This window comes from Leptidea sinapis, chromosome 37 (genome assembly GCF_905404315.1).
Source record: "Leptidea sinapis chromosome 37, ilLepSina1.1, whole genome shotgun sequence".
NCBI classification, from domain to species: domain Eukaryota; kingdom Metazoa; phylum Arthropoda; class Insecta; order Lepidoptera; family Pieridae; genus Leptidea; species Leptidea sinapis.
This window is the reverse complement of record NC_066301.1, coordinates 2,409,131-2,421,835: the sequence shown is the minus strand read 5'-3', so window position 1 is coordinate 2,421,835 and position 12,705 is coordinate 2,409,131. Positions and strand designations below refer to the sequence as shown.

General features: G+C 34.6%; 1 protein-coding gene across 2 annotated transcripts in view; it reads right to left on the bottom strand.

Annotated features, from left to right (window-relative positions):
- Positions 1–8,056, bottom strand: part of LOC126975670 (uncharacterized) — a 41,381-nt gene extending 33,325 nt beyond the window's left edge. The window contains exon 1 of one of the 2 annotated variants that reach the window (XM_050823662.1): positions 7,782–8,056. The gene's annotated coding sequence lies outside the window, so the exon portion shown is untranslated. The remainder of the gene's footprint in view (positions 1–7,781) is intronic. The other variant, XM_050823665.1, reaches the window with a different exon arrangement.
- Positions 8,057–12,705: the final 4,649 nt, after the last annotated feature.

The window sequence follows — 12,705 nt, the reverse complement described above, 5'->3', positions numbered from 1 at the left end:
CATTCCACCAGTGAAGGCTACTTTGCATTGGATGCCGGCTAGATTATGGGTTACCACAACGGCAACTTTTTCTGGAGTGAACCAGTAATGTGTCAGCATTATTGTGTTTCGGTCCGAGGGGCGCCGTAGCTAGTGTAATTACTGGGCAAATAAGACTTAAGATCTTATGTCTCAAGGTGACGAACGCAATTGAAGTGCTGCTCACAAATTAGGATATCATCCCCACGACCTGGATGTGTGGCGGTCCTCCACAGTGCGGTTTTTAAGGAACTTTCTTCCACGTACTACAAAGCTGTGGAATGAGCTTCCTTGTGCGGTGTTTCCGAGACGATACGACATGGGTACCTTCAAAAAAAGCGCGTATAACTTCCTTAAAGGCCGGCAAAGCTCCTGTAATTCCTCTGGAGTTGCAAGAGAATGTGGGCGGCGGTGACCCCTTAACAACGAGTGAGCCGTACGCTCGTTCGTCCTTCCTTTCCATAAATAAATTCAGTTTGAGTTTTTCTATAACACCAAAAGACTCACCTTCAACAATAATACGTACACCTTTTAGAAAAGTGGTACCCATGTCGATTTGTGAATGGCAGTTAATCATTCGTCTGTGAATTCAAATTTGAGTATTTTAAGTGTCCAAGAATATTATCACTTACATCTTGTTCGTCTCTCGTCACTTCTAATCATAAAGTAACTGAATCATCATTTTACCAGTGAGAGGCTCCTTTGCACAGGATGCCGGCTGGATTATGGGTTACCACAACGGCACCAGTTTCTGGAGTGAACCAATAATGAGTAAGCATTATTGTCTTTCGGTCCGAAGGGCGCCGTAGCTAGTGAAATGACTGGGCAAATAAGACTTAACATCTTATGTCTCAAGGTGACGAGCGCAATTATAGTGTCACTCAGAATTTTTGGGGTTTTTCAATAATCCTGAGCGGCACTCATACCATCAGCTGAACGTCTTGCTCGTCTCGTCCCTTATTTTAATTAAAAAAAAAACACGAGAAGATTTCTTTACCTTCTTACGGAATCAAATTAATTTAAAAAATAATAATTAATGCAATATCATGTAACAACATTATACGTATGTAATATGTATCTATCCCCACTCTGTGATACAATTGTGTTGTTGAAAATGAAAGGTGTTTTTAAGACAATTACTTTGAGAGTAAAATATTACGCAACCATTATTTAATTGAATAATTTTATCCTTAATAATTTACACTATTTTTTATTGTAATTAGTAAATACAAATTTTATATTATGTTTAAAATATTTTACTTAGTTATTAGTTTAAATTTTGTTCTTAATTAAGTGCCTGTATATTTTGACGAATGGCTTTATAAAAAAACATTATTTGAATTGCTTCCGTTTGCCAAATAATTTATAACATTATCCTCAATTTTTCATTAGATTGTTCTCTCAGTATATGAGATAAATGAATCGCTAATATTACACATAAAAAGATTATTACAATCGCAATATTGCAAGAAATTCGTTCCATATAATAATATAAGTTATTTTATACGAGATTGCCTTGAACTAAGGACGTGTTGTGGAATTATTGTTGGCTTGTACTCGGAATAATATAATGGACGCATATCTAGGAAAACATTACAAGTTGAAAACTTCCGAAAATTTTGATGATTATTTGAAGTTAATCGGTGAGTACCATTTTATAATAAAATGTAAAACATTTTAAGAACACATTGTCTATTTATCTATGTAACATATTTTTGTAATCTCGATTTCTTATTGAATTACTGTTTCTTTAAACACGTCCTTTTGTTAATAATCATGGTTTTTAACACACTAACAAGAGCTTACCCACTTGAGAGTAGATTTCCTTCCAATAATAAACCGCTGATTGAGTTTATTTTCGGCTAATTTCTATTTCTGAAATCTGTCCTTGCTTAATTTGTTTATCAACAACCGAACGTTTGGATCGCATTGGTTATCTCTTTATTCGATCCATATTTTAATATATATATTTTTTAATATTGTCACACTTTTAACACAAATTATCTTGCCCCAAACTAAGCAAAGCCTGTACTATTGGTACAAAACAACGATATATTTAATACAATATAATTACATAAATATAGATAAATACATATAAACATGCATGGCTCGGTAACAAACATCCATATACATCATATAAATGATTGCACCTACCGGGATTCGAACCCGGGACCTCTAGCTTAGTAGTCAGGGTCACTAACCATTCGGCTATACGGGTCGTCAAATGTTTGGGATGACTTATTGGTATCTTTAGCTTGTTCTTTATTATTTGAATTTGGATATTAAGATTGACATAAGTAAAATCTGAATTCTACAGAATGTATAATTAGTGTCAACAAATTTCTACTATCCCCCATCGCTTCATATAGTTTTTTTTTAAATTCCTATTAGCATAATTTTTCTTATGGAATTGTTATACCAGGACGGTCCGAATATAACTCGATTCAAACAGATCTTATGCGATTGAACCATAATGTAACCGCCCTGCGCCCGTCACTCTTCGACTTATAATCAAATGTTTTATGTGATTCTAATAATAACTACAAAGTAATCATCTCAGGTATATTATACGCTATATTTCTTAGATCTAGTATTACATAACTACTTATTATTTTTAAGCAGTAGATAGATATTTGTAAACGAAATATTTGTTTCAACGCTCCTTAAATTTTATTCGTTTTTTTATTCATTCTATTTGTTAATAAATCATTTTTAATTAATTGTTGACATAACTAAAGACAAATTTTTGTATCTGATGGTATGTGCACCGGATCACCGCCTTGCTATTGCAAGATAATATTAGTGGAGGGATCACAGGAGTGGCAGTCGTGGTAAGGACTTTTTTTACGAATGTCGCATGTCGTATCGTCCTGGAAATGCCACGCAAGTATGTTTGGTAGCGGTGAAAGAAAATTCTTTGAAAACAATGTAACCTTTGGCTGCTAAGTTAAATTATGTCCAAGGATACTGCATTTTGGATCTTTTGGATGCATTGCCTATCCATGTTACAGCATCACCCCCTACCCTACTGTTTCTATGAAGCTTATAATATACCTGGAGGCGATGGGCTTACTATCGAAGGGAGGGGATGTGACCAGGACTCATGCCCAATGTCATATTCATACAGAGGTTTGTTGTCTCTGTATGTTAAAAGGCATAAAAGGCATTTATTTTCTCAAAATGTATTCCTTTAGAATTCTAATATACTAGATACTACTACCGCTTCGGAAACAAATGGCAAAATAATCATAATCTAGTCCCAGGCTGTTGAATCACTTAGATATTTAGCTGTGGAGTAGGTAATAGTATTTACGACAGAGCCATTTTTTTTATAAAACATTTACCTTACCTTATGTATGTATCGGATCTTATGAAGCCTACTAGAATTTGTTACAAGCAATCCCTTATTTCAAGTTTTATAATAATGAAAATCACTATTATGAGCAAAAACGTGACGATTTTTGTGAACGTATAATAAATTTTCATAAATGTACTGACAAGTCATAATATTTGTTTCTTTAAATTTTTCTTTGAGAGATTGTCTATAACCAAGCTGATATATATAGCACGGACAGCTCTGTTTTGGTATCTTCCCCTTCCCCCTAGACAGCTGCTTCTCATAGTATTTTGATTATCAGAAAGACAGAAATAATAGTATTTTGTTATGTATTTTTCAAATGTTTTAAATTTCATTTATTTAATATAAATTATACAACGATTCACTATTTTTGACATCGATTAGTAATTACCATTTCGAAAACAATTAGCGCTATGAGAGAAGAAAATGGCGCAAGAATCTCTCCTAGCTGTATTGTTTACGTTACAGGTATTGTTTTAATACAATCTTTATCTCGTCTCAAGTAGTCTGTTCGTTTAGATAATCTACAGTTGAGTTGACATACTTACGAGATATGAATCAAGATATAGCAGACAATTTAAAAACCTTTTAAAAATATTAGACACAAATTAAAGTTTTCCATGATAAGTGCTTCTAATAATTAATTAAAATAATTTATATTACTTTAGTTGTCACTAGCATAAAACTAGACCGGGCATGTATTTTAATACTAGTTACTTCCAGAGACATTGAATATGACATTATTTATTTATTTATTTTGGTTTTATATTGTAATCAAATAATTCAAAATTCTAGGGTCCCTATTCCAGAAAGCGTTTCAATCCGTGATCCAAACGTACAATGCACACACTTCCTTAGAGGCCGGCAACGCTCCTGTGTTTCCTCTGTAGTTACAAGAGAGTGTGGGCGACTTGACGGTGATCACTTAACACCAGGTGAACCGTTGCTAGTTTGTCCTCATTTTCCATTAAAAAAAAATCCACAGGGAAGTCTTTTTCATCACTGTCTTCAAAACTGAGCATATACGAGACAAAACACGCTTGATCACGGATTAAGTATTGAAAAACCTTTTGACATACGGGTCTAGAATTAGTCACAAGCAATTATAATTTTTTTGTATTGTTTGAAGGTTTATTAGATTTTCGTAGATATACTGAGGAAATCATAACAAATCTTATTTTAATATTATTTATTTCTTCAAGAAGTTAGGTGACTCTATAATGAAGTTAACATTAATATGTTAATTGTATAAATTATGGCTCGAACAGTTTCACTTCTGCAGATGGAAAATACTTGTTGACAACACGACGTAATACCGTCATGATTTTGTTTGTATTAAACAACAGTTACAATAATAAAAGTAAAACTGCAAACAGTAAATTGAACGTTGGGTAATTACTAGCATAGAGCACTGCTTGTTCTTTGTTTTTTTAATAAATGCATGAAGTATGCAAGACAAGTATAAGCGACGCAAAAAATATGAATACAAGTAATATTGTTTATGTATTATGATTTTTACTATCTCATATAAATAATTAAGCATATAAACTTTTGAAATACTTGCTCACAGCATTTTTATATCCCTAATAAGATTATAAATGTGAATGTATCTCAACTCACTCAACCGATTCAAATGAAATTTAGTACAAAGGTAGAATAGAGCTTTGAAAAGGACATAGGCTATTTTTTGTTGCGAAAAAACTATTGGAGGAGTTGAAATACGGGATGAAAGTTTGTATGGAAGTTATGAAGAAGTAAATTAATATTAAATTAAGCGTTTTTAAAATTTCGAATGGTGTAGGGACGAAATAAGAGATCAAAATTCGTATGTATATGGAAGACCAAAAAAGTCACGCTTTAACGCCCAACTACGAATTCAATTTTGATTATATTTGGTACAAAAATAAACTAGACCTTGGGAAAGGACATAAGCTACCATTTCTTGTTAAAAAAAGGCATCAACGGGTTGAAATAAGGAATAAAAGTTTGCATGGGAATTCGTCATTTTCGGAGATAAAGCCATAAAACATTGTAGGCACTTAATTAGAAGTTATTTATAAACATTTGTTCGAGCATTTTTGAAACTTAGACCTACATGGGGATGAAATAGGAGATTTAAGTTCGCAGGGAAAGACTGTTAAAGAGACTGTCCACAATGACAAGGGATATCCGCTGCATCATAGAAGAGCGCAGAGCGGGCGTAAATACCAGTTTGTATAAGTGTATTATTTGCAAAGTATCCTGACGAATAAAAAATGCTGCCCATAGCAACTATGACACGTGGACGAAGTATACTAACAGACAATTCCAAATTTCACGAGTGGCTGAAAACCAGTGTTGTGTTGGTGTCTTCTGATCTAACAACAATGTACTGAGTCAGATCCTTTTAGCTGAGAATCACGTGCCGCACAGTTCTTATTACACGCTTTATATTATTCTTGACTGTGGTAATGCAATCGCGAATAGTAAAGTTGGATATTATTTGTTCTGTCACTAAAACGTCACCATCATGAAAAATTAATAGGTATGCGGATCAATTTGGATGTGTTAGCCGGTATTATATCTCCATTAAGATTACAATTTCGTGAATCATACATGCATAACTGGTTGGTCGACTTACGTGTAACTAAGACTTTATTTTTTTAAATCTATGCTAGACTCTAATTTTTCTAATAAATCTAAGCTAATTAAACCATCAAAATAGTTATGAAATTTATATATAAAAAGAGTAATTTCACTATCTTCGTTAAACTCAGAAAAACACGGTATGGTAATTGAATAATTATTCCTAGTGGTCGCATGAATATTAGTTACCTCAAAGGGTTCATAATTACACGGAACATTTGAAAAAAAAATTGACAGCTTCAGGGCTAATAAGGGACTGATTCGCGCCTGTATCAATTAATAATTTTAAGTGTGGATCTGCTATTTGAATAAATGGAAGTTGTCTCTGAGTTTGTAGATTAACGTAAACGGGAGTTTGAGCACTATACGCTTGCATATAGTACATTGGCTCATAATGTAAAGGTTCTGAGTACGTCTGTTCGTAATAGTCATAGTCATATTCAGGGTATTCGTAATAATTGTAATAGTCAACGTCGTTTAAGTTTATTTCACGTGTCTTGAAAGTATTAGATGGGGGTGGATTCCCATGTTGTCTCCAGTCACGTCCTATCAAGGGTCTAGGCAACGGCTTAGTAACGTAGTGGCTTACGCCACTCATAGGTGTAGGACCGTTATTATTAGGTGTGTGTCCTAACCTTTGCTGAGGAACTCTAAACACGTTGCTCTGCGGTCTGTAATTAGGTGGAGGTGCGCTGAAAATTTGTTGTGTACGCGTAGGGCGTTAGGCGGTGCTTGGGGTTGCCAGACTTGCAATGGCCCCGGTGGCTGAAAATTATGCTTTGGAGTTCCTGGTGCGACATTAAATGAATTAAAAGTAAAAGGCCGCGAGGGTGGCAAATTAAAAGGCTTAATATTATATAATTTTGTTGCGTCATATGAAGACGTAGACTGCACTCTGCATTCACCTGGTAATTGGTCATTGCGCTGCTGTAAATATAAGGTGTTGATTTCTTCTTGAACGAACTCTAATGCCTTCTCTATTGTATCCGGTCGCATGCACCGAATACGTGAACCTAATGGGTCTTTCAGACCTCGTACAAACGCTTGTAGGGTTAACTTTTTATACGCTAAATGTACGCTTTGCTTCTACGGTAGTGGTAATCGTTTCATGAAGTGTAACATAGGTCATTATTGTACTAAACAGACTCTGACATTTTCCATAAAATTCTTGAGGTGATGAATTTTTCTGGGTTAAAAGTGCTAAATCATTATACAAAGCGGTCTCATCTCGCTAGTCAGCAAAATTAATAGTTAAGGCATTTCTAATACCCTGCCAATTTTCGGGGATGCCATTTGAATTTATTGTGCGGGCGGCATGTCCGGTATTTTTATTAAGGATACCATTTAATAACGAAAGGTTACTGAGTTCATATCCTGGTTCCGCTCTAATAAATTGGGCTACCAGTTGATCACACAAATGTACGAACCGCGTAAGTTCGTTCGGATTTCCATCGAACTCGGGTAACAAGCGTAAGGCCTTGAAAACTTGGTCTACTAAATCTACACTCATTTTTGAATTAATATTATAATGCAAATTAAATAAACTAGAAAATTCTATGCTATAGCTACTTTCTAATATATCCTCTAAAGTCCTAATTGCATCAATTTGCGAGATTCTTCTAATACTAATTGACCTAGTGGTTCTCGATTTCCGTGGATGGATTTTTTTTTAAATTAAATAGGTACACAGAGGAAATTACACTGGAAAACAAAAGGAAAGAAAAAAAATCACAGGAAAATTACAATTAAAAAGGGTGAGCAACTCTAGTAAGAGACTTACCAAATCATCTGCATTTCTCTGCTGTATCGATTTTCGGATACTCTGCCTCGCCGCAACTCAAGTAGGTTCTAATAGCCCTTATGGGTGATCGATTCACTGACTCTATTATTTTAGAATATCCTACCGACTGCGCCAATTACGTTGGTTGCAACCAGGAGATGCAAAAAAATGCAAATTTACTTCAACTTATTTATTAAAGGAAAGTTATAACTAATTACAATTAATTATCCTAATGTCTACTGATCGATGCTAGATCAAGTAATGAACACAATTATATTTCCCAAGATCGGGTAAACGCCGTCATGATATCACCTAAGTCACGTTTCTGCTGCGCTTGCGCCTTGTGTCTCGAGTGCCGTGTGCAACGTTTATGGGACTATGCTTATGCGGCGGTTCGCTAGGGTTAGCTATGCGTAACACCTCCCCGCGTAAAACAGCGACTATTGCAGGACTTCTCCGAGATGGTCGCTGGTAGGCATCCATGGTCAACTTTTATTTGGTTAGGGTTGATTTTCCTGGGTACCGGAACAGCATATGTTGCATCAGGGGTGCCGCTGCAGGTCTTCGTGATTCCGTTGGTTTCGTTTCTTCGATGTAATTGGAGATAAATAATAAAGTTCCAATAAGTGCACATGTACCCAATAGTATAAGGTACATGGGTATTGTCGTGTGATAGATTACTGGATCGGTGAAGCTTTCTTGATGTATCAATGATTGAGTTGCTATATCATTTTTAAAAGTATGGAGCTTGTGTAGACTTTGTGAATTGATTCGTTTCCTATGGTCTTGTGAATACTGCTGAAGTAGATGTTCAGTTAAGTCAATGTCAATTGGGTCACGCGGGTCAAAATGTCCTGTTATCAAGTCCAAAGGCCTACACCTCGTGAAACTATGGATGGAGCTATTGTATGCTAAGATAGCATAAGGCATGAGATTAACAGCTGGTTCATTCCGTTTCTCAAGTTTCAGTATCCTGAGATGTTCAAGGATAGTGGAATGAAATCGTTCTACTATACCATTGTCGTTTGGTGAATGTGCTAGTATTTTATGATGTTGCATCTTATGGATCCGGATGAATTCTGCAAATAACTGTACTACGAAGCTGTGGAATGAGCTTCCTTGTGCGGTGTTTCCGGGACGATACGACATGGGTACCTTCAAGAAAAGCGCGTACACCTTCCTTAAAAAAAGTGTGGGCGGCGGTGATCACTTAACACCAGGTGACCCGTACGCTCGTTTGTCCTCCTATTCCATAAAAAAAACAGACTGGTAAACTCAGGTCCACCATCTGTCACTACTGTCAATGGGACACCGTGATGTGTGCAAAATATTAATAATGCTTGTACGACACTTAGAGCAGTACTATCTCTTAAGTGGTAGGCTTGCACGTATTTAGAAAACGCATCTACAATTGTTAAAAATTTTTCGTTTTGAGCAGCTGTAAAAAGATCAAGATGAATTATCTGAAACGGTTTTGAAGGAGGGGGAAAACTTAAAAATCTCTGTTTAATTGGATTTTGGTCATATTTAGCCTGTCCACAAATGCTACATTCATTTATATATTTACTTATACATTCTTTCATCCTAGGTATTTAGATGATAAGGCCAAGTAACATTTAGTGATACCACGATGGTTTGTTTTACCCTCTGGATATTTTTTTATGATGTCCTGTTGTCGCAAATATTCTTTAACGTTTTCTTATTCGATTTTTGTCAAAATGAAATTTCAGCAAAGAGCTTTTTAAAGTTATCTTGTATAATGGGAATAATCTTATACATAGCGAGAGGGGGATGGATTATTATACCTGTTCTTACTTTTGGATTAATATATTCTTTAACTGCGTTAACAACGTCATTAGTCAAGTTAGATTCGGAAAGTTGTATAGTAGTCCGGGAGTGAGTTTCAAAGGGTTTAGTCACTACTGGTCTTTTCAAACAAATCTGTCTACTGAATTTATTTAGTGGTTCATCTGAAATTGGGACTTCAAGGATTGGAATTTCGTTACTGGTGTGAACAGTCACTGTGTCTGAATTAATCGGTAATCTGGAGGGAGCCGATAGAGTTTCAGAACCCGCAACTGATTCAGGGTTTTCAGATACATTAACTACTAAAGAACTAGTGTCTTCATTATTTAATTCAACACGAGACAAAGCGTCTGCATTGGTGTTATGTTTGCCTTGCTTATAAACTGCGGTGAAATTATATTCACTCAACTTAAGTCTCCAACGGGTGAGTCTAGAGCCAGGCTCCTTAAGGCTCATAACCCGTTGTAGAGGTCTATGGTCCGTGACTATTTTGAACTTTCCACCGAATAAATATGGACGATAGTATTTTGTTGCCCAAACGATGGCTAGCAGTTCCTTTTCAATTGTAGTTAGTCTCACTCGAGTTTAAAGTCCTGGATGCGTAAGCTATTGGTTTGTCGTTACTTATTGGTCCTTGAGAAAGAACAGCACCTATCGCAAAGTTAGAAGCGTCAGTTGTTAGTACAAAGTCTTTAGTGAAGTCCGGATATTGTAGTATAGGGCCGTTGGTCAATAGTATCTTACATTTCTCAAAACAGTCAATGTATTTAAGATCGTTGTAGGTGATTTTTAATTTTTTTTTAGACATTGCGTCATGGGTTTAGTTATACGAGCAAAGTCTGGAATAAACTTCCTATTCCCTTAATCTTTTAAAACCTTTTTCTAAATTATGTCACCTAAGTCACGTTTCTGCTGCGCTTGCGCCTCGTGCCTCGAATGCCGTGTGCAACGTTTATAGGACTATGCTTATGCGGCGGTTCGCTAGGGTTAGCTATGCATAACAGCTTCACTTGTATGTTTGTAACCGACTTCTTTGGGCGAGATTTTGACCCACTTTAAACGACTAGATTTCGTTCAAACTTTGTAGATTTATCGAGGACCGATGACATTACACTAATTTGATAAAATTATTCAATTTATCATTTGCAAAATATGATTTTTGTTAATTTATATAATTTTTAAATAAATAAATCCCTAATAAGCGCCATCTAGTAATTTATTGTAAACTACAAAGGAAACGCGCGACATGTCAAGACAGTTCCACAAAATTAAAGTATCTAATTCGTTTAGAAGCGAATAGATGGCGGTGAAATTATATTTCCATCATAAATTATTAATGCGTGATTTAACTGAGGTAATTATTATAAGAGCTAGTTCAGGGATCTCGGGCTAGCTGAATTAAGTGATCATTCAATATAACTAAAATATTTTTATTCGCCAATATTAAAATCCCTTCATTCAATCTAAAAAAATTAACTAAAAAATGAAAAATAAATAATAGTTAAAAAAAAACTAAAGAACCCGCTTTATATAAAATTCAACTAAAAAATAGAAAATAAATTTAAAATGAAAATAATGTAAATAAATTATATATATTTTATTATTAAAAAAGCGCGTTTTTAAGATATTAGTAAAATAATAATTCTTCTACATCCCACGCTTTTTTTATAATGAAATATATAATATTTTTTTACACTATTTTCAATTTAAATTTATTTTCTATTTTTTAGTTGAATTTTATATAAAGCGTGTTCTTTAGTTTTTTTTTTAACTATTATTTTTTAATATTGTGAATTGAAGGTGTTGTGTGTATTTTGTTGCTAGTAAAGTTTTTTCTATTTCATTCTATTTTTTGTAACATCTGGTCAGGTGATATATTAGATACATGATGATTGCGTAAATTACCTTTGGACCTTGGTTTTTGTTTATGTTTAACCGACTTCAAAAAAGGAGGAGGTTCTCAATTCGACTTTATTGTTACCTCAAAACTTTCTTCTGTGTGAACCGATTTTGTTGATTCTTTTTTATTTGAAAGCTGGTGCTTCCCGTGTGGTCCCATTGCAATTTGGTCTGAGTTCTGACTACGAAGAAACTAGCGATCAAAATTTATCTTCGCTTCTCGATTCCTTCACTTTGATAGGCGTTTGTTCGTTTTGAAACAGCCAAACTGTCGACTGACGCTTTATTACGAGATAATAAGTACGTTACGTATTAATAAGTATAGGATTCGTCACCTGTCACATTAATGTAAACGCGCCGCGACAAGCCTACTTCAAATTTATTGATCAAATCACGGCATCATTCCACATGGGCCAGCTTATGAGCTTCGGTGAGGTTGTGTGGCATCCAGCGCGAAACTACCCATCTCACGCGAAGGTACCCGTGTAAAATCTTGTGAACGCTTCCCGATCCAATCTACAATATATGCTGAATTTCTTCATACTAGTATATAATTCGTTTTTTTTCTTGAATTAAATTATTTTACTGCTGGCTGAATGACTCGCCTGATTTAAGGCCACATTTGAAATCATAAAAAACCATAACACCTAAATGTTCCCGACGCAGACCCAAGACGCGATAATTCTATTTAGCTGTCAAAAAATAGGGAGGGATACTTGAAAATTGAACGATGTACGCGTAAATAATCACATATTTTAAAATAATTGAAATTAACCAGGGATTCATATATAAAAAAGTTGTTTTTTTCAATATTTTCTGAGTAGCATTTATTATGAGATTTCATGTGGATCCCTCTCAAGTATAACATCTTTACGAATCTGTAACCAGATACCGTTCCACATAATTTCAAATTTAAATAATATTTAATTTAAAAGTGTATTTTAGAACCAACATGTATATTTGACTTTGACTTTCAAAAACAAGAAATTATTTGTAATCTAACCAAAATATAATAATACTCTTTAATCGCATCCAAAACTAATATGAGGTAAAAACAATGAATTTTAATTGCTTCATCGAAATAACGCCGATTGAAGCAATAGCTATTCTAATATAAATATTCATTCTGATCAAAGTAAACTGTGTTTACGTAATTGATTATAATATTGAGTATCAATTGTACAAGTCATGCTCGACGTAGAGGTCTGACATAACCTTG